This window comes from Mirounga angustirostris, unplaced genomic scaffold (assembly GCF_029215605.1).
Source record: "Mirounga angustirostris isolate CCGP_5_RB_7025 unplaced genomic scaffold, mMirAng1.0.hap1 SCAF_16, whole genome shotgun sequence".
Classification (NCBI taxonomy): Eukaryota; Metazoa; Chordata; class Mammalia; order Carnivora; family Phocidae; genus Mirounga; species Mirounga angustirostris.
The window spans coordinates 45,620,511-45,640,883 of record NW_026991724.1 but is presented as its reverse complement, the minus strand read 5'-3'; the positions used below and the strand labels follow the sequence as shown (position 1 = coordinate 45,640,883).

At 48.9% G+C, this 20,373-nt stretch overlaps 1 protein-coding gene across 12 annotated transcripts in view; it reads right to left on the bottom strand.

The window, feature by feature from the left end:
* The window catches only part of SIPA1L3 (signal induced proliferation associated 1 like 3), a 227,432-nt gene that overhangs the window by 205,682 nt on the left and 1,377 nt on the right, over window positions 1-20,373 (bottom strand). For 2 of the 12 annotated variants that reach the window (XM_064581033.1, XM_064581036.1), the window contains exon 1: window positions 6,655-6,894. The exons of 9 other annotated variants lie outside the window; for them this stretch is intronic. The gene's annotated coding sequence lies outside the window, so the exon portion shown is untranslated. Of the gene's footprint in view, window positions 1-6,654; window positions 6,895-7,020; window positions 7,228-20,373 lie in introns of those variants that run through there. One more of the 12 variants, XM_064581038.1, reaches the window with a different exon arrangement.

Below are 20,373 nucleotides of genomic sequence, written 5' to 3'. Positions count from 1 at the left end.
CCCATCTCCCGGAACAGTGCCAGTACAAAACAGGTGCTCAAGAAATATTTGTGTAATAAATCAAAGCATCAAAAGGGCATCATCTTGAGGTACCATCCTGGTTGTCTCACAGCTCCATTAAGAGCCATTTTTAGGGAACACTTCTGAACTAGTAAAGCTGCTGGCTGCCTAATCCAGTAGTGAGTTTCCCCTTTTAACTTAGTCTTTTTAGCTCAAAACAAGGCCATGTGAAATAAAGACTACACTTCCCAGACCCCTTGCAACTATATATGGTACTGTAACTAAGTTCTGAGCAAGAGTCTGAAAGTATAAAGTTTATGTGTTCCTTCCATTATGCCTTTTTAGAGAGACAGGGGTGCCCAAGTTCATCCCTTCTTTTCTGCTCGCTAGGATGCAATGGCTGGAGCCTGAGCAGCCATCTTGAATCATGAGGTGGAGGAACAAAGATGATGGATCAAAGAGGTATAAAGAGCCCTGGTCCATGATAAGAATGCAGCACTGGGCAACTTCTATCTTGCTTAGGCCATTGTCATTTTGTTTTGTATGCAGTTTTCTATTATATGCAGTTGAACCTAATCAGACTGATACACTGGGATCAAAAAGCTCTGCAGAGTGAGTGGGATGGGTCCTATATCTACACAAATAAATAAAAATGCCCACAAATTGAGGACTACTCCAAAAAAGAGAGAATCACTGTGAGCCGCGGATATACAAAGAACTATCATGGAGGGCGCCTGGGTGGCTCAGTTGGTTAAGCGACTGCCTTCGGCTCAGGTCATGATCCTGGAGTCCCGGGATCGAGTCCCGCATCGGGCTCCCTGCTCGGCAGGGAGTCTGCTTCTCCCTCTGACCCTCCCCCCTCTCATGTGCTCTCTCTTTCTCATTCTCTCTCTCTCAAATAAAAAAAAAAAATCTTAAAAAAAAAAAAAGAACTATCATGGAGTTGGTGGGGAGAGGGCAAAGAGGGGTGAGGGAACAACCAAGGAAATGACATGAGAATCACAAAATTTACAATTAGGTTAAATAGGCTGCTGCCCCAGGATTAGTACCAGAATACAGCTGACCTGGAAATGACGCAGGTTTGAACTATGCAGATCCATGTATGTAGTTCATATAGTACTATAAATGCATTTTCTCTTCCTTATGATTTTCTCAATAACATTTTCTTCTCTGGCTTACTTTAAGAACACAGTACATAATACATATCACATACAAAACACGTGTTAATTGACTGTTTATGTTATCAGTAAGGCTTCCAATCAACAGTACACAATTAGCAGTTAAGTTTCTGCGGAGTGAAAAGTTATACATGGGTTTTCAACTACACAGGAGGTATGCACCTCTAACCCCCACACAGTTTCAGGATCAAGTGTATATAAAAAACACCTACAAGTCATGACTAAAAAGCAGCCAAAGTGATGAGCAAGCTACAACCAGAAGAAGAAAGGTAAAAGATACTCTGCCTTCCTAGTCTTCAGAGAAGCACAACTGAAACCACGATGAGATTTCATTTCGTATCTGGCAGAAAATAAAAAAGCTTTACCAAACCGAGCCCTTGGTGGCAATGTTTAGAGAACAGTATGACAATATTTGGCAAAGTGAAAGATGCTCACATCCTACAACCCATCAATCTGGTGCCTAGTACATACCCAAAAGAAATTCTCGTCAACGCATACTAGGAAATATGTGGAACAACATTCACAGTAGCCCATTAGTAGCAAAAAAATCTAGAAACTAATGAATTGTTCATTGGCATGCAAATAACGAACACAAAAATGTGATATATTCAGCCAGTAGAATATCACATAGCAGCAAAAAAGCACAAGGAACTACAGCTATACAAAAACAGTCTGGATCAATCTTAGAATCACAATATTATGTGAAAAATCCAAGTCCCACAAAACTATACATCATTTGTTGACAATATCATCTGTATAAAGTTCAAAAATAATTCTTTTTAAGATAAGGAATGACAAACAACAAATTCAAGATGGTGGTCACCTCCGGGAGAGCAAGCAGGGGATAGGATGGGAAGTACCACAACACAGGTTCATGTTCATGCTCTCACTCCTGGGCAGGTAGCAGGCTAATGGTTGTTCATTATAAGAGACATTTTTGGATGAACCCCCAAATGCTAGTGTATTGTGCACCAAGGATTCTGATTAATCTGATGTTGTGCCCAAAGGCCATCTTTAAAAAATGGAATACAGGGTGCCTGGGTGGCTCAGTCGTTAAGCGGCTGCCTTCGGCTCAGGTCATGATCCCAGAGTCCTGGGATCGAGTCCCACATCGGGTTCCCTGCTCAGCGGGAAGCCTGCTTCTCCCTCTCCCACTCCCCCTGCTTATGTTCCTGCTCTCGCTATCTCCGTCTCTGTCAAATAAATAAATAAAATCTTTAAAAAAAAAATGGAATACATTTAGAAAGAGGTGAGGAAGAAAGTTCACCAAGTTACTGACAGATGGGACCAATTGAGGCAGGAAGTAGGAGTGGAGGGGATGAGGTAGTAGGTGGTTTCTGCTTCATGTTTTGTTCTGCCGTCACTTACATATTCATTTCCACAAGAAATGTTTCCTGTAATAAACTCAAAAAGTATAGCGCAGTGGTTCTCGGACTCCACAGCCAGACCACCAGAGACCGCATGCCAACTGCGCTACTCCCTAGGAACAGGAGGAAAGGAGGGAGGGAGAAGGGGAGGGCCTCTGGCAAGTTACTTAACTTGGTGCGTCTGCTTCTGTATCTGAAAAGAGAGGGCGGTAAACAGTGCCTACTTCATGGGGCCACTGTGAAGATTGAGGGGGTTGGTTCATAGATTCTCTATACAAGGTAAGCCCTTAATGAGGCTGGTTATTATTATCATTAGTCTAACTTCAAACATCTACCTGGGAGACATGAGGTGAGCAATTATCTAGTCAAGGGCTGCAAATGATCAGTTTAACCCCCAGATGTGCTCCCTTCCCTGATACCTGCAGCCTCGGTAAGAGGCCTGGTGCGCTGCCCATCCCAAGTACTTACTGAACAGATGGTTAATACGTGCGGCCTCACTACGTCTTAGGCTGTCTGGACAAACCACTTCTAGATGCCTACTCGCATGTCCATTCTCTCTTCTTCAGTACTGACCCTTCATTCAGGGTCGTGATAAGCCCGGCTTTAAAAATTCCATTTCCAAGACTTCCCTGTAGCTAGGAGTGGTCATGCCATGGAGTTCTCTAGCCACAGCAACACAACTAGAAATCAGCTAAAGATTTCACGAAGTTTGTGGTTTCCCGATAGAGGACTGTCTGTCTCCCTTACGAGTTTTGCTTCTTTCTGCCTTCTCATCACTATGAGGCGAAGGGCATCAGCGATGCGGAGAAAGAGGAGCCTGGGACACTGGAGCGATGGTAAGCCGTGGCACCACCTGCTCCTCACCTCGGCAAGAAAATGACGGCTGTGGTGGTCTCTAAAGATGGCCCCGCTCCGCGGAACTCAAGTCCTATGTCAGCCCTCCCGCACTGAATCTGGGCTGACCCTACGACTCACTTTAGCCAACATAATGAGGCCGAAGTGAGCTGGACCAGTTCTGGACGATGCCGTAAAAAAACTTAGGAGGCCCTGGGCTGCCATGGTGTAAGTCCAGCCACTGGCTGGCGAGGCCACATGGAAGAACAGAGACCACAGAGAGAGCGGCCCAGCCATCTCCAACGTGTCACGTGAGTAAAACAGCTTGAGTGTTCCAGCTCCATCCGCCCTTTGTCTGTAGCCACCTAAGAAACCCCAGTCGAGACCAGCAGGAGAGCCATCCGCAGGAGCCTCAGTAAACCGGAGTTTGTCATTTTAAGGCCTTATGTTTCAGGGTGCTTGTTCTATAGCAATAGCGAACTGGAACAAACCTTCTATCTTGTACACCGCTATACAAGTTTCACAAAGCCAGATATGTTCCGCAATTAAAGGACCACCTAAAAAAGAAACATGCCCATGGATCCAAGATCCCCACCAAATCTCTCACATACTGGTAACAAAGATCCTTAAAATGAAAAAACATGAACCTCCTCTCTCTTATTTTACTAACAAGTACTCATTAGGCACAACTGATCTGTATTAAGGGTGATGAATCTATTAATCACTTTTATAATTAAAAAGCATTTAAAGTAGTTCAACGTTGTGCTAGACCTGGTGAGAACCCTCAGAACATACATCTCCTATCTGGGCCAGAGGTATCATTATGTTAATGCTACTTCATATTCGTTCTCAAAGGCTGAGAGCTTAAGTTAACAAGGTGGCGAAGCAGGTTGGACGCCTGCAATCTAATTAAAGAAGACTATCGATAAAAATAATAATTTGGAAAAAAAACCACCCAGAAACAAAGGGAATGCGCATCAGGGATGGCCTGGCCAAATAAGTTATGGTACACCCACACCACCATGTGTTACGCAGTCATTAAAAAGAGCAAATGTGAGTGCTACCTGAGAACGTGGAGGCGTTTCTACATGGTATTGCCATGTCAGAAGAGCCAAATGCAGGAGAATAGGGGTAATATTATCCTTTATGGGATAACATTTCTCTCTATAGGATTATATAACCATGGAAGGAAATGTGGAAAGACCTATACAGTACTTGATTGATACTAAGGGTGCAGGATTGTGGGAGGATGCAGACATGGAGGTGGGTCAGAGTGGAGTCCACAAAACAGGGACAGAAAACAATTTAAAAGAGGCTTGGAATTAATTCATAATGATCACCCCCATTTAGTGAGTGCTCTCTATGCATTAGACACAGTGCTAACTGGGTCACCTGATCTCACTTGAACTTCTCATTGAAGGCAAGAACTACTAATTATTCCCATTTTCCAGATAAGGAAACAGAGGCCCAGAGAAGGTAAGCACTGTGCCCAGAGTGTGGGCAGTGCTGGGACTTGAGCCTTATGTGCAATGGCCTCTCTGGAGGGGCCCCAACCCAACTCCAAAACCGCTGCACTTGGAGCTCGAAGGGCACAGTTAAATGCTGTAGGAGCAGCTCCGCTGACACTGTGCACATTCTTAATATAGCAGCAGGCCCAGAGGTGTGATGATGTGTGATGCAGCAGGAAGTCCATCAGCACCTCAGTCCCTCGGTGTCTCATGCTGTTGGGAGAAATCCGAGAGGGCCACTGACCTGGTTCCATGGAGCCTGGGGAAGCCCTGCTCAGGATATTTTTACAGAACCAATTGCTGACACCAGGAGCCAGAGGACTGATGAGGTGTCAGCTACGACACAGACTCTTCGAGTTTACCGTTTAATTAAAATCTGTTCAGCCCCAGAACGAGTATTATTGCCTGTTAAAGCAGGGAAGACCAATAAACTGGGCCTGGCCGGTTAATTCTTATTTCCAAGGCATTCCCTGACCTTGCTGCAGGAACACCAAGCAGGATGAGGCGATGAAGCGGGCTTTCCATATACACAGGGACGTGTGTACGTCTCCGACAAAGCTTGCCCCACCTGAATGAACCTGCACACATCCTCCACACTCACCAGGGCCAAGGCCGTCTGTCCCCTGCCACATGAATCTGGGCTGCCTGGATGAGCCACCAGCAGGGCCCAGACCGAACAGACTGAAGGGGCTGAGGGACAGGAAGCCAGAGACCTGGATGCCTCAGGCAGGCCCCATGAGGATCAAAGGGAGGGTGTGGGTACGCCACCTCCTCACAGCTGCAGGTTTGGCGACATTCTAACTCAAACCCCAAATGCGGACAGCCATCTGTCCTCGGACAATATTGCACCTGATATCATAAATCCATTCATAAAATAATTTATCCCACACCTACCACATGCCAGGAACTGCCCTACAAGGACAGAGACAGAAGTACCTGCACTTTTATGGAGCCCACAGCTGGGGTAAGGGGCAGATAATAAACTGTCAAGGGGTAATGCTATGAAGAAAAATAAAGCACAGTAAAGGGCTAAGAGTCGTGGAGAAGGTGCTATTTAGTAAGGACAGAGGCCTCACAGAGAGGGCGACATCTGAGCAGAGACGTGAAGGGGATACTAGGGGAAGTGTTCTAGCAGAGGGAACAGCCAGGGCAAAGGCCCTGAGGGGGGAACAGGAGGAGGAACAGGAGGAGGCCCGAGTTGCTGGAGTACAGCCAGCAGCAGCTGAGAAACCAGAGATAAGGCCAGAGAATTGGGTGGGGGGGGGCGCTGCGGGTTGGGGGGGGGCACAGGGACAGCTGACACTGCGCACCACTCGGTGCCCAGGTTGTGAGCACTTTACATAATAAGGTTCATTGGAAAGGTGAGTGGGTACTGCTCCTATTTCCGGTTTCATCAGATGAGGACACGGAGGCCCAGAGAGGGAAAGGAACCCGCCTGAGATCACACAGCGCCTCTGTACCTGGCTGGGATGCCCCACAGCCCCGCGGCACAGAAAGAAGTCTGCATCCCACAGGAGCTCAGCATTCACCGACTGATTCCTCCTGGGGGGCTGAAATACCCTCCATTTTCTTCTCACACCCTCAACACTCCGCCCACCTTTCTTCACAGTTGGGAGCAGACAGGTAAACATTTCATGCCAGAGGAGGGGGCGGGGGGAAGAAAGAAAACAAAAAAGCCACCAGTCGCATTCCTGAAGCCGAGAAACACGTTATTATTACCTTTCTCTGCTCTACAAGTTACCAGCAAACTTAGCAAACATCACTCACCCCGGAGACGGGCCGGAGCGCACCCCGATCAGAGCCGGCAGGTGACTGGGCAGGTGACTGAGGGGGGTTCGGGGCGGCCGCGTCTGCTCCCGGCAAGGGAGGGGCGCGGCGGGCTGCGGTGGCCCCCCGCCCCCGGCTGCTGGCTCCCCCGGCCCGGCCCGCCGCGGGTGCCTGGAATGCGGAAACGGGAACCTGCCGCGCCAGCGCCGAGCTGCGACTCACTCAGCAGCCGCAAGCACACGCCAGCCGCCGGAGTTCCCCGCGCGGGGCCCGCTCGCCGCCAAGCGACCCGGCGCGCTCCCAAAGACGGCTGCTTCGCCCACATCCCTGGGGGGGGGGGGAGGGGGGAAAGGACTCCTTACTCACCGGACACGTGGTCTGAGGAGCCTGAATGGGCTGCAGAGAAAGCTCAAAGGTAACAAAGACGGCTCGCCTGTGAGCGCCGACGCAGGAGCGGGCCACCTGTTCGCCGACCGGCCAGGGCTGGATCCGTGCCCACAGCCTCCCCGGGCCCCGGGCTGGCGCCCGCCCGCTCCATCCACAACCTCACCATCCAAGGGTGGGCTGCTTTCCCGGGGCGGACTCCCCGCCCGCTCCCCGCCCGCTCGCCGCTCACTCGCTCGCAGAGGCAACGCAGCTTAATGATTAAACACTGGGCCCCTCCGGCCAGCTTTGCCAGCACAGCCCGAATGGCTTTGCCTAATAATAACAACGACCAGAAGCTGAGGGCTCACCCTGCACCAGGCACCCCTGTAAGCACTTCGCGGGAGTTCTCTCCCCGCAGCCCTCACGGCTACCCTCTTAGTGTGTACTATTATCATTCCTATTTCACAAGTGACAAAGTTCAGGAACAGAGAAGTCACAGGCTGGAGGTCACACCGCAAGAAAGTGGTCATCGGGAGGGGAGGTAACCCCAGAAAAGCGGCGCTGGGTTTCCAGTTTTAACCACTGCACCAGATCTCCTTGCAGGATGAGAGACAGGTCCCCCCCACTGGGCCCTAGTTGCCTCATCTGTAAAATGGGGTGAGTGTGAGAGTTAGGTCTGTAGAGTGAGCACTTAGCCTAACCCACAAAAAATGCTCAACAGCTATCAGCTCTAGTTACGACATGCTGCCCTCTGATTCAATCAGATTCAGCCTCTAACTTCAAAATAGGGGGTGATTATGGTCATGGTGTTTAAATCCTGGGTAGGTGAACAGGGAAAAAAAATATATATGTATTATTCTTACTGCCCTTCTTTTCATTCACAAAAAAAATACCACTGACCCTTGACATGGGTTTGAACTGCACAGGTCCACTTATATAATTCTTACAGTACAGTATGTAAATGTACTTCCTCTTTTTTATGATTTTCTCAGTAACATTTTCTTTTCTCCAGCTTACTTCTAAAAAAACCAGTATCTAATACAACCTACAAAATATGTGTTATGTGATTGGTAAGGCTTCGGGTCAACAATAGGGCTATTAGTAGTTAAGTTTGGGGGGAGTCAAAAGTTACACACAGATTTTCGACTGTGTGGGGGTCGGTGCCCCTAAACCCCCAGTTGTTCAAGGGTCAACTGTACAACGTGTATTAAGTGCTCACCGCGGGCCAGACACTGCAGTGTTCTAAGCGCTGTACATACTTCCATGCACTGAATCCACTCAACAGCCTAGAAGCCAGTTATCACTACCAGGAACATGTTAGCTCCAAAGCCCACGCTCGTTCGTCAGTCCCTCTGTAGTCCTGCAGGACAGTAACTTTACAGTGTCCGTAAGCAGGAGGAACAGGCATCCACAGGAAACCTCAGTCGGCAAAATTTTTGGTCATTTTCACAGACTGTTGGAAGAAGAGGGCAGGCTTATTAAATGGTAACTTAATTATTCAATTAATAAGTCCCATTTGTTGGGGCACCTGGGTGGCTCAGTTAGTTAAGCGTCTGCCTTTGGCTCAGTTCGTGATCCTGAAGTCCCAGGATCCAGCCCCAAGTCCGGCTCCCTGCTCAGCGGGGAGTCTGCTTCTCCCTCTGCCCCTCCCCCTGCTCATGCTCTCTGGCTCTCTCTCAAATAAATAAAATCTTTAAAAAAAAGTCCCATTTGTTAATAGCAGAGGTCACACTTGTGAGGACTTATCATGTGCCAGCGACTAAAGGTAAGCACTTGACCTGTATCCTCTCCTTTTATCCACCCAACCACCTAATGAGCCAGTCCTCAGAAGGGGAAACTGAGCCTCTGCAAGGAGCACCTTCAACAGCAATTGGTCAAGAGCAGAGAGAGAAGGGAGAGCCAAGTGTTTCTGAGCAGAGCAAATGCTCTTAAGCTCGTGCACACTGCCCTCAGGCTGCGGCCTCATCACTCAGCTTGTATTTGCCCGGATTTTCAGACAAAATATTGGATTTCTCGGGGCGCTTGGGTGGCTCAGTCCATTAAGCGGCTGCCTTCGGCACAGGTCATGATTGCAGGGTCCTGGGATCGAGCCCCGCATCGCGGGGAGCCTGCTTCTCCCTCTCCCTCTGCCTGCCACTCTGTCTGCTTGTGCTTTCTCTGTCAAATAAATAAATAAAATCTTTAAAAAAAAAAATTGGATTTCTCAGGTACTTGGGTGGCTCAGTCAGTTAGGCATCTGCCTTCGGCTCAGGTCATGATCTCAGGGTCCTGGGATGGAGTCCCAAGTCAGGCTCCCTGCTCAGCGGGGAGCCTGCTTCTCCCTCTGCCCCACCCCCATACCCCTCCCATGTGCTCCACGCACATGCTACCCCTCCGCCCCCCGTCTCAAAAATGGATGAATAAAATCTTTAAAAAATATATATTGGGTTTCTCAACAAGACCAACATCTCTTATGGTACAGGCACTGGGTACACCTTCCCAAAGGTGGACATGAGTAGAGAACAAAAGCATTGTCCTGATTCAGGTAATTATAAAACAAAGTGTGTAAGTACAAGGACATGCAAATGTATGAGTATGATGCTTCCACTTCATTTTACTAACTTCTGTAGCAGATCCAGTCATTTGCCTACCAATTCCAACCCTCTCTCCAAGTCCTTTCCTAAACAGTACGCCAATTTTATTTCTGTAGCCACTCTCCTCCCAGCAGTCCTGTGCTTCAGGTAAGGATGACTCTAGCCTCAGCCCTGAGAGTAAATCCTGATCGACTCTTGCCTGTGATTTGCCCAGGCATGGTCACGTGCCACAATGCTGGCCAATGAGATATGAGGGGAATCTGAGAGGTGGGTGTCTAGGAAAGGTTTCTTCACTTGTGAGAGACAAATGGTAATAGATAGATACCCTCTTTCTGCTGCTAGATATAGCCTTGTCAGGGTGTGACAACTGGAGCTGTGGCAGTCACCTTGTGGCCACGAGAGTCTGAGGACATGGGAGACAAACCAAGGATGGCAGAGGGCACAACATAGAGGGTTTGCTTAGAGGCACTGTGGAGTTGCTTAATTAGTCAATCCTGGTGCTGCCAATCTATGGGCTTCTTTGTTACATGAAATCATAAATCTGACCAGGCCACTATCATCTGCGTGTCCTATTCCAGTAGGTCAGTGGTTCCCAAAATGTGCTCTCAGGCCCAGAAGCACCAGTAGTACCTGGGTATTTGTCAAAAATGCAGATTCTTGGGTGCCTGGGTGGCTCAGGCAGTTAAGTGTCTGCCTTCAGCTCAGGTCATGCTCTCAGGGTCCTGGGATCGGGCCCTGCATCAGGCTCCCTCTGCCCCCCTCTCCCTCATGTGCTTGCTCTCTCCCTCTCTCAAATAATCTTAAAAAAAAAAAAAAAAGCAGATTCTCAAGCCAGATCTACTGAATCAGAAACTCTGGGTGGGGTCTGGCAATCTGGGTTTTAACAAGCACTCCGGTGGGGGGGGGGGGCGCACCTGCGTGGCTCAGTTGTTAAGCGGCTGCCTTCAGTTCAGGTCATGATCTCAGGGTCCTGGGATCGAGCCCCACATCAGGCTCCCTGCTCCGCGGGGAGCCTGCTTCTCCCTCTCCCACTCCCCCTGCTTGTGTTCCCTCTCTTGCTGTGTCTCTGTCAAAATAAATAAATAAAATCTTAAAAAAAAAAAAACAAGCACTCCAGGGGATTCTGATGTCTGCTCATGTCTGAGGGTGGCAAACCACTCCAGAAACACAGTGAGTTCAGACAGAGGCCTCTGGAGTCATACTCCCTGGGTCCAAATCTTGTCACTACCATTTTCTAGCTGTGCAACCTTGGGCAACTTATTTAAATTTAACTGTCTCATCTGCAACAAGGGGGATAGTAAGAGTCCTTACAGGGTTGCTGGGAGGCTTGGATGAGTCACTTCGTGGGAAGCGCCTAGCGCAGTGCCTAGCAGAGGGTAGATGTTACATAAATTACCTATTTACTGCTGCTGTCGTCGCTACTACTACTATTAGCAACCAAAGGCCCACCAACTGACACAACTTCCTGACTGAGCTCCTCCAAAGCGGCATCCAAAACTCCCTTTACCTTTATTTTACACCCAGAACCCAGCCCAGCGCCCGGGGCTTCTAGAGGCATGAGACTGTCTGGTCAGTGCAGGGGTGCGGCACACAGGAGGGGCTGAAGGCCTTTCTCCATCATCCTCAGACCTCCTCCAGTAGCCTGAGCCTCTGCGGTCCCAGCAGATACCTCACGGACACCCCAGGCTGGGCGCTCTGCCAGCTGTTCTGTCCAGTTTCTGATCCAGAATGCCCAGAAGTTCTGCCCGGCCCCAGAGAGCACCCCCACCGTGTGAGTCATGCCAAACACCCGGCAAGAGGCCAGGGGTGCCCTTCCCTCTGGGCGCTCTCTGTGATTTCAAAACTGGTGGCGCCAACCAAGATACAGAAAGCCAAAGAATGACTAACGCCACCCCCAGGTAAGGTCCCAGCAGGAAGAGGCAGCTTCTTGTCAGCCTTAACAGCAAGACTGGTATGGTGCTCTGGGTGCGGCAGGGGTTCTGTACTCACTGGTGTCACTGACAGCATTGGGCCTGTCACTGACAGAGCAGTGTGGGATGCAGAAAGGGGAGGAGGTCCTGACCTCTGACCACTAACCCCTGCAGCAAGAAAGCACTGGTCGATTTCTCAGGCTTTGGAAAGGAAGCTATTAGGCTGAACCTCATAAAACTGCCAATATTCAAACACCCTAGGCCCTGCAAAAAAGTAATTTCGTATGGTTTGACCTAATACAAGCCAGGAAACTGACTCAATGCAATGTCAAGAAGTTGGTCGCCGGCAAGAAACCGGGATGGTGGTGGCCTCTGCGCAAGGGAGGTGAGCGCCTTATTTTTGTTCCTTTGGTTCCATGCATATGTGGTCACTTTTCAAAATTTAATGAAATGTAATAAATCACTCAACCCTGCAATATCTTCCGATCTCAGAGACAAACTTGTAGTGGATCCTAAGAGATCATCAAGCCCGTCATTTCTCTGTCCTCATCCCTTGCTCTGGCCACGTGGGCCTCCTTGTGAGCTCCTCAATCCCCCCAAGGCCCATGTCTCAGGGCCTTTGCACTGGCTGCTCCCTCTGCCTAGACACCCCCACCCGCTCACACTGCCTTACCTCCTTCAGGCCTGAACTCATGCACCTCCCACGGAGGACATCTCTGGCCACCCTGTCTAAAACTTCAACACCCCCCACCCTAATACTTCCTATCCACTTTGCCTGTTTAAGTTCTTCTGCTTAGTGCTTATTACCACCTGACATAGCATACATCTTCCTGAGTTCTCTTGTTTACTGTCTAATCCCCCACTTGAATGAGAGCCCCAGGAGGGGAGAAGCTTTTCTGTCTTGCTCATTGCTGTCTCCCTCGTTCCTAGAAGAGTGCTCAGCTCCGTGAATCCCCATCGAATGCCTATGTTGAAAAATCAGACTACTGGGGGTTTGCCACCCTTGGACACCACGCATGCACGTCTACACTGGCAACATGGGAAAATCAAGCTAAGCTGGTGACAGTGCCTCCTCACGTTTTCTCCAAACTAGACTCACCTCAAAGCCTTTGAAAGGAGAAGACAGGACAGAATTGAAGAGGATGCTGGGGGCAGAAGGCTGAGGAAGCCGGAGGGCTGCAGGAGGAGTTCTGCCTTCCTGCCCACGCACCTAGAGAAACCGGGCACTGGAGCAAAGATCGAATCGGGAGACGGAACAAATGCCAGCCTGTGGCAGGATCAGACCAGAGCTCCTGTCCCCGTCACCCATGTCTACCTACCTGGCAGGCAAACGATAAGCAGACCGCCCCCCTCAAAATGAGGGTGTCCTCTTTTCCTGCCATTTCCACACAAGGATTTCTGTCACACATGGATTAAGTGAGAGTCCCCCAAAGAACAAATGCAACAGGACCCTCTACATATGTGGAGTGGGGCGGGGTGGTGTGCATATACGTGGTAAAGGAGGCTGAACTGCTGGCTGGATGGGGAGCATCATCACGTCCAAGGCACTGTCTGTCACAAGCTGCATCTGGCCCCTTCTGCTGTCAAAAGCCAGAACCGAAAGGGGGCCCCTTCCCTGCCTCCTGCTGCCGTGCGAGAGCGAACCAAATGCTGGGTTCTGGTTCTCTGTGGGGCCCTAACAAAGACCCATCAAAGGAAGGATCTGGGGGCACCTGGGTGGCTCAGTCGTTAAGCGTCTGCCTTCGGCTCAGGTCATGATCCCGGGGTCCTGGGATCGAGCCCCGCATCGGGCTCCCTGCTCAGCGGGAAGCCTGCTTCTCCCTCACCCACTCCCCCTGCTTGTGTTCCCTCTCTCTCTGTCAAATAAATAAAATCTTAAAAAAAAAAAAAAAGGAAGGATCTGTGCATGTCTGTCCTGAGGGGAGGACTGGGGGAGGATCTGAGGCCTCCTGTTGAAACACGTCTTTGGAAAAAATGTGGGCGGGGCCCCCACGGTCAGGTGCTGGAGGAAAACCGATCTCAGGCAAGTGGGACCTCGGTAAACTGCCGTGGCCAGTACTCAGAGCAGCCGGGGACGCGTGTGGCCACTGGGACCTTCCTGGTGTCCTCGCTGCTCCTGGGCACTGCTTTACCAAAGGGGTTTCCAAGGCCTTGGGCCAAGTATTGACTCCCATAATGGAAACAACAACAAGAAAACCAAAAAACCCTGTTCTTATTGTACAAGTGGACTGGGCAGAGGCAAGAAACTCCCCCACACCTACACCTGAGCTCGAAATACACAAATTCCGAGTGAAATTTGTTGTCCTTGATTCTAAAAGACACATCTCAAACACAGAAGGGTGAAAGAAGAGTATAATAACCCCCATCGGCCGGTTTCAACAGTTCCTTCATCTCTTCATTCACCCAGACACACTGTCCCTTCCACTCTCAGCCTGTCCATATTATTTTGAAGCAAATGCGGGACACCTTACCAGTTCACAGGTACTTTAGAATGTGGGTCTTAAAGACAAGGACTTTTTTCTTAAGCAGAACCCAGTAGCATTATTACACCTTAAAAAAAAAAAAATCAGAATTCTTTCATGATATCAAATACCCAGTTAGTTCTTGTTAATTTAAAGAAAGGGGAAGTGAAGGTTCCAGAATCATAGAAAAACCTCATGCCCAGAGTGGTGTTCAAGCCTCTGGGCCTAAATGGGCTGAGACCTGACTCAGGGCTATCCCAGAACAGGAGGACAGCGACCACACGCGGAGCGGAGAGGCTGAAACTAGTCAGTATGGTCCTGCTTGCCCATTCGTCCATTTGTCCTTCCACAAGAGCCCGCAGAGTGAGTGTTTAAGAGCTTGGACTGTGGAGCCAGCGGCTTGGGTTTGAATCCTGGCTTGGACACTCGGCAGCTTTAGGACCTGCATTTCTCAGGACCTGTTTCCTTATATGGGAAAGGGGAATAATAACAGTACCTACCCCATGGAGTAGTGGCAAGGATTAAATGAGAAATTACATGAAAAGTACTCAGAGCAGTGTGTTTGTACCTAACGAGAGCGCGGTGAATGCTGGCTAGTACCATTGCTTCAGCCGACAGACACTTTACTGAGCATCTGTTACATAGGAGCAGGACAAGAGAGTGGTGAACAGGTTAAAACCCTCATGAGTCACCACCTGGGGCAGGGACTGGCACCAAGCCACTACCTGGGGACACGAGCAAACTGAGAAATCTCCAGTACCTGCCTTGTTTGGGTAGGAGGCCCAGATTCATCCTGTCCCTGAGAGGGGGCACCCTGAACCAGGAGAGTAAATAGAAGTCTAGAACAATGACTCTCACGAATGAAAGGGGAAACCACCGTGGCGTCCCTTCCCCCCCCCCATCCAGCAGTACCTCTTTGGATCACAGCAAAGGCGAGATTCGCCTGCTGGGTAAGTGCTGCTGTCGCTGGGCTCGCTGGAAGGTGCCACACAGCTCTCACAGAGGGCCACAGCCTCGAGGAACAGAGTCAGTGGCGGAAAGAGAAAAGAGGCTTCATGTGCAAAGAAGCCGTTTAGAATGGGTTTTCAATAGGCTGGGCCCTTTCCTTGCCTCCCTCACTGTCCCTGCCCACCCTCCTCCTTAGTCCCCAGAGTCCCCTCTTTTTGCTGGGAGATAAGACCTGTTTCCACCGAACCTAGAGCTCAAAGTAAGGAGTGCAAGTGTCAGTCACTCACGGCTACAGCAGCACCCCAGCACCACCATGGCCTCAAGGATCGATCCCGACAAGCTCTGGGAATCCAGTTTGTGTGATGAGTCCTTCCTGTGGTTTTTATTCCTCAAAACTCGGAGCCCATCCCCCTCAAACACTAAGACAGCAGAGACGACAGAGATTTGAGTACGGTCTCTGGACCGGGGTTCAAACTCTGCCTCCATCACTAGCAACCTTGAGCAAGTGACCTCTCGTTGCCAGCCCGCAGCTTCCTCAGGTGTTCAACAGGGATAATCATGGTTCCTGCCGGCACGCACGGCCTGCACAGCCCGCATGGCCGGGACGAAGCACAGTGCCAGGCCCATAAGGCACCTATGACAGATGGCAGCTGGGAGGTTAGCTACACCTGCCGATGGTGAATATGCTTTTCAGCCCTCACCCGCCTTTATTCACCAAGATACAACAGGCACAGCGTCTCTGATCTATCACCGTGAGCTACCACCCTTGATTTCCGTATGAGTCTCATACCCTATGTCCACACTGTCCAACACGTGTGGCTACTGAGCCCTTGAAACGTGGCTGGCGCAAATGGAGATGGGCTGAAGGCGTAAAACACACATTGTATTTTGAAGACAACGTGAAAAAAAATGTAAAACGTCTCAATAATTCTTTTTTTTTTTTTTAAGATTTTTTATTTATTTGACAGAGAGAGCACAAGCAGAGGGAGAGAGGGAGAGAGGGAGAGAGAAGCAGCCTCCCTGCTGAGCAAGGAGCCTGATGTGGGACTCGATCCCGGGACCCTGGGATCATGACCTGAGCTGAAGGCAGTCGCTTAACCGAATGAGCCACCCAGGCGTCCCTGTCTCAATAATTCTTACACTGATTTCATGTGAAATGTTAATATTTTAGATAAAATGCATTATTAAAATCAATTTCTTCCATTTCATTTTACTCTTGTAAATGTGGCCATTATAAAATTTTAAGTTCTGTATATGGTCCACATTGGTGGCTCACATTTTATTTCTAATGGACAATACTGCTGCAGACCCTTGAGAGCCCGTGTCTTCTCATTCGCCTTCAGACTGTCAGTGTCTGGCACGCAGGCTAGTTAGGAAAAAAATGTTTCCTAGATGGCGGGATGAAAGATGCTCTCCACACTTCTCCTGGTCTTAAAAGCACCCACTACTGTCTTCTAAGGGCAGCCAGGCCTGCCCTTAATTCAAACAACCCATAAGGCCCAGGCTAGATCAAATTAAAATGGACACAGTCGTGGTGGCGGGAGCAGGGTGCTGGGGGCCCCATAGGGCCAGGTAGCTCTGTAGTTACTGGAATGTATTTTGATACTTTGACAGTCAAAAATGCTGGCCTGGTGCTTAGAAACACGCTTTCCCCTACCCGCCCAAGTCCCTCTTCAAAGCTCACCCAAACGGGACGTTCACCCTGTTCACTCTCCTTCACGCCTCAAGCCCGCTCACCCTTGTTTTATTGGAGGACAAGCTCTGCTAAAGGGCCTTCAATTCTGAAACAACCAAACAAACATCCCAACAGAAATTGACCGCATCGTATCTGCCAGTGGAAATGATGTACTAAATATAGTCCGCAGCGCTCTGCATGTCAGACAAGTTGGAAAGGAAATGCTGCATGCATCCACTTCGTAAACTTGCCTCAGCCCCGTAAGGAGGGTCTGGGAAGAGCAGCAGTTTGGCATGTGGGCAGAGTCTGGAGTCTGGAATCGGCTCCTCATCTGTAAAGTGAGTTCCATACACTTATCTACTTCACGGGAGTCTTGTAAGGCTAAGTGTGAAATGCTTGGAAGAGCAACTGGTACAGAGCAAGCATTAAGAAACGTTAGGTGTTATTACCATCCTTAGCATTATTTTACAAAAATTAAAGTAGCATGAACTTGAAAAATGGGATTTCGCCTTTCTCCAGCCACAATGATCCTGTTTTTGTAGCCAACTCACTCCCACCTCTGGGCCTTTGTATTTGCTGTTCCTGCTGCCTGGAATGTTCTTCCCCCAGCTCCTGGCACAGCTGGTGCCTCTTGCTCATGCAGGCCTGCCCGTACCATCCAAGTTAAAGTAACCACCCCTTCCCCCCGCCCCACCAGCACGCCCTATCAGCCACTCTCTATCCCCTCACCCTGTTATTTCCTCTGTGATACTTAAACCACTGAAAATTACCTTGTTTATTGCACGCCTCCTCAGCTAAAATGTAAACCCTAGGACAGTGAGGATCTTATCTGTCTTGTTCACTGTCCAAATGCTTTCAGTCACTATGCTCTACTGCCTATGTACCAGAACGCTTACTGGATGTGTCTTTGCACAGGTAAAAGAAATCCCAGAAACAACCTAAATGTCCAGCGACAGGGGAATGGTGGTATAAAGCATGGTCTCCTCATACTAAAGAATGTAGGTCTAGCTGTTAAAAAGAATGAGTCAGGGGCGCCTGACTGGCTCAATTGGTGGAGTATGCAACTCTTGATCTCAGGGTTGTAAGTTTGAGCCCCATGATGGGTATAAAGAGTACTTAAAAATAACATCTTAAAAAAAGAATGAGTCAGATCTGTATGCAATGACTTGAAGGGATATGCCCTATTATTAATTGAAAAAAATCAAGTTACAAATATGTGTGGTTTGATCCCTACCCCTCCTTTATGGCGGAGCGGTGAGGGAGAAGAAAGAAAACAATCAATAGATGCATATATACATCCTTACAAGCACAGAAAAAGGCAAGGGAGAGCATCTACTGAACTTGCCAAGGGCAGAAAGCATATCCACTGTGTTCAGTACCATTATCTCCAATCCTAACCACGGATACTTAATAAATACTCCCTGCCTGAGTAAATGGTTACCTTCGGGGGAGGGGATTTTAGAGTGGAGGGCGGCACCTACTACTTTCTTTATTCATCTCTGTCTTCTTTGACGTGTTACAACAAGCATGTGTATCTCTGCATAACCTTTTTTTTTTTTAAAGATTTTTATTTATTTATTGAGAGAGATAGTGATAGAGAGCATGAGAGGGGGAGAGTCAGAGGGAGAGGCAGACTCCCCGCCGAGCAGGGAGCCTGATGCGGGACTCGATCCCGGGACTCCAGGATCATGACCTGAGCCGAAGGCAGTCGCTTAAACAACTGAGCCACCCAGGCGCCCCATCTGCATAACCTTTTTAAAGCCAAATTCAACCCATTCTCACACACGCAAAGCAAGTCCATGACCAGAGCAGTCCTAAGCAACAGGAACAGTATCAGTCTTAAAGAAAGCACAGATGCACGAACTGGTCCAGTAGCCTCTCGTTCCAAAAGCTAAAAGGAAACACTTCAAAGGAGATCACTGTTTAATTGTCTTATTAAAACATAAATACATTTAATTTAGATCTTGCGAGTTAAACACATGACGAGGTTAAGTTGTTAACCATAACCTGTGTCATTTTTTAAACCTAAATTTGGAATCTACCAGTGAAATATGTTTTACAGGGAAAAAAAAAAGGCGCCAATTACTGCACATTCTAAATTCCATTTTTGATTTACCACCTGACAACTGCCATGTCTGAAAAGCAGGCTCACATTTAACTCTTAGACCATTCCACACAGACTGCTAAAAAACCATGTGCTGTTGTCACTAACAATTAAGACCAAGATTTCTTTAAAAGCCACCGCTTTATTTCCTCAGAGCAAAAAAACACTTAGGTAAATTTGGTGGCCATCACAAATGTGACTGAGATCACGGGTTCCCATCATCAAATGCAATCACAATGACAGGTTTCTGCCAACAGACTTAAACCTACACAGGGATATAATAAATTCCCTTCCCAGCCTCTTCCCCGCCATGTGCGCTGCCTTTCCAAATGCCCAGGATGGCTGCCTTCCCATACAGGATATTCTAACTCACTGACCCAGTATAACTTTTGAGAAAGATATGAACTTGCCCACACCGGTAAAAATGGGCCCCCCTGGAAATCAGACCTTTATGCCACACCTGTGGCCACTGCAGTCAGGCCAAGTCCATATTGTCTTCTCTGACCCTTAATAATGTTTTACATGCATTAATCCTTGGTGATCTGAAAGAAACAACTCAACCTTGTAAGAAAAGGCCATCTCCAGTGGCCAAGGTGGACTTCCGGTGCCCACGAGATGGGAGACCGTGAGGGGCCAATGAAATGGTGTTTCTTTGAAATGGTAGCTCCATCCTTCTTGCCAATCAGCTGGACCTGGGAAGGCTGGAGGAGAAGCGCAACTCCCAAGTTTCTGGCTTGGGCAACTGGGTCACTGTTGGCCCATTTGCCAAGACGGTGACTCCTGGGTCTGGGAGGAGAAGTTTAGGTTGAACATGTTGTGTTCATGGTGCCCAAGGGACAGTCACCAGGGGACATCAAGGAAGCATAGGCTCTGCATCTGGAGTTGGAGCTCAAGGGGCTAATATGGCTTTGAGACAGGGTCAAGTGCTTGCAGCCGTAGGGTGGTACATAAAGCACTGGGGTGAATGTACTGGCTTGGAGGGGGAGGAGTGTGGGAGAGGTGAGCAGGGGGCTGCTGACAGTAGGCCAGTGCCATCTCTTCTCAGGCTCCTATATGGTGCATGTTCCAGAATTTAATCTTTGATGAATAAAAACTGGGGGGGGGGGCACTAACCTCATCCCTGCTCTGCTCTGTATATAAACAGAAGCAGCAAAGGCCTCTTAAGAGAAACAAGATATGTTTATTAAGTGCTTACTATGCACCCTGCCCTGTGCTAAACACTAAACATGAATTATCTCCTGGAATCATCAAAACAAGCCTGGCACAAAATCCTGTGACTACCATTTCACAGATGGGACACTGAGGCTGGGAGTGAATGTGTGGGGGAGCTCAGGGCTGTCATGTCACAGCCCACAGTTAGACAGTCTCTGGGCCAGATGGAGAACATTGAAGAAGAACAATTATAATACATAAGCGCTGCTACTTAGTAAGACAGGGCTCTAGACTAGGAATACAATCTCAGCAAATCCTTACAACCTGCTGAGACTGATGTTGTCATCCCATTTTACAAATGAGGAACCTGAGGCTGCAGGAGAGGAAATCATCTGGATCAGACGTTTCCCCGGTGGGCCAGACCTAGACTACAGCCAGAGCCCCGCCCTCAGAGGGTCTCCGGGACGCAGGAAAAACGCTGAATAAATGGCACCATTTATTGAATGCTGACTGTGTGCCAACTGCTGCT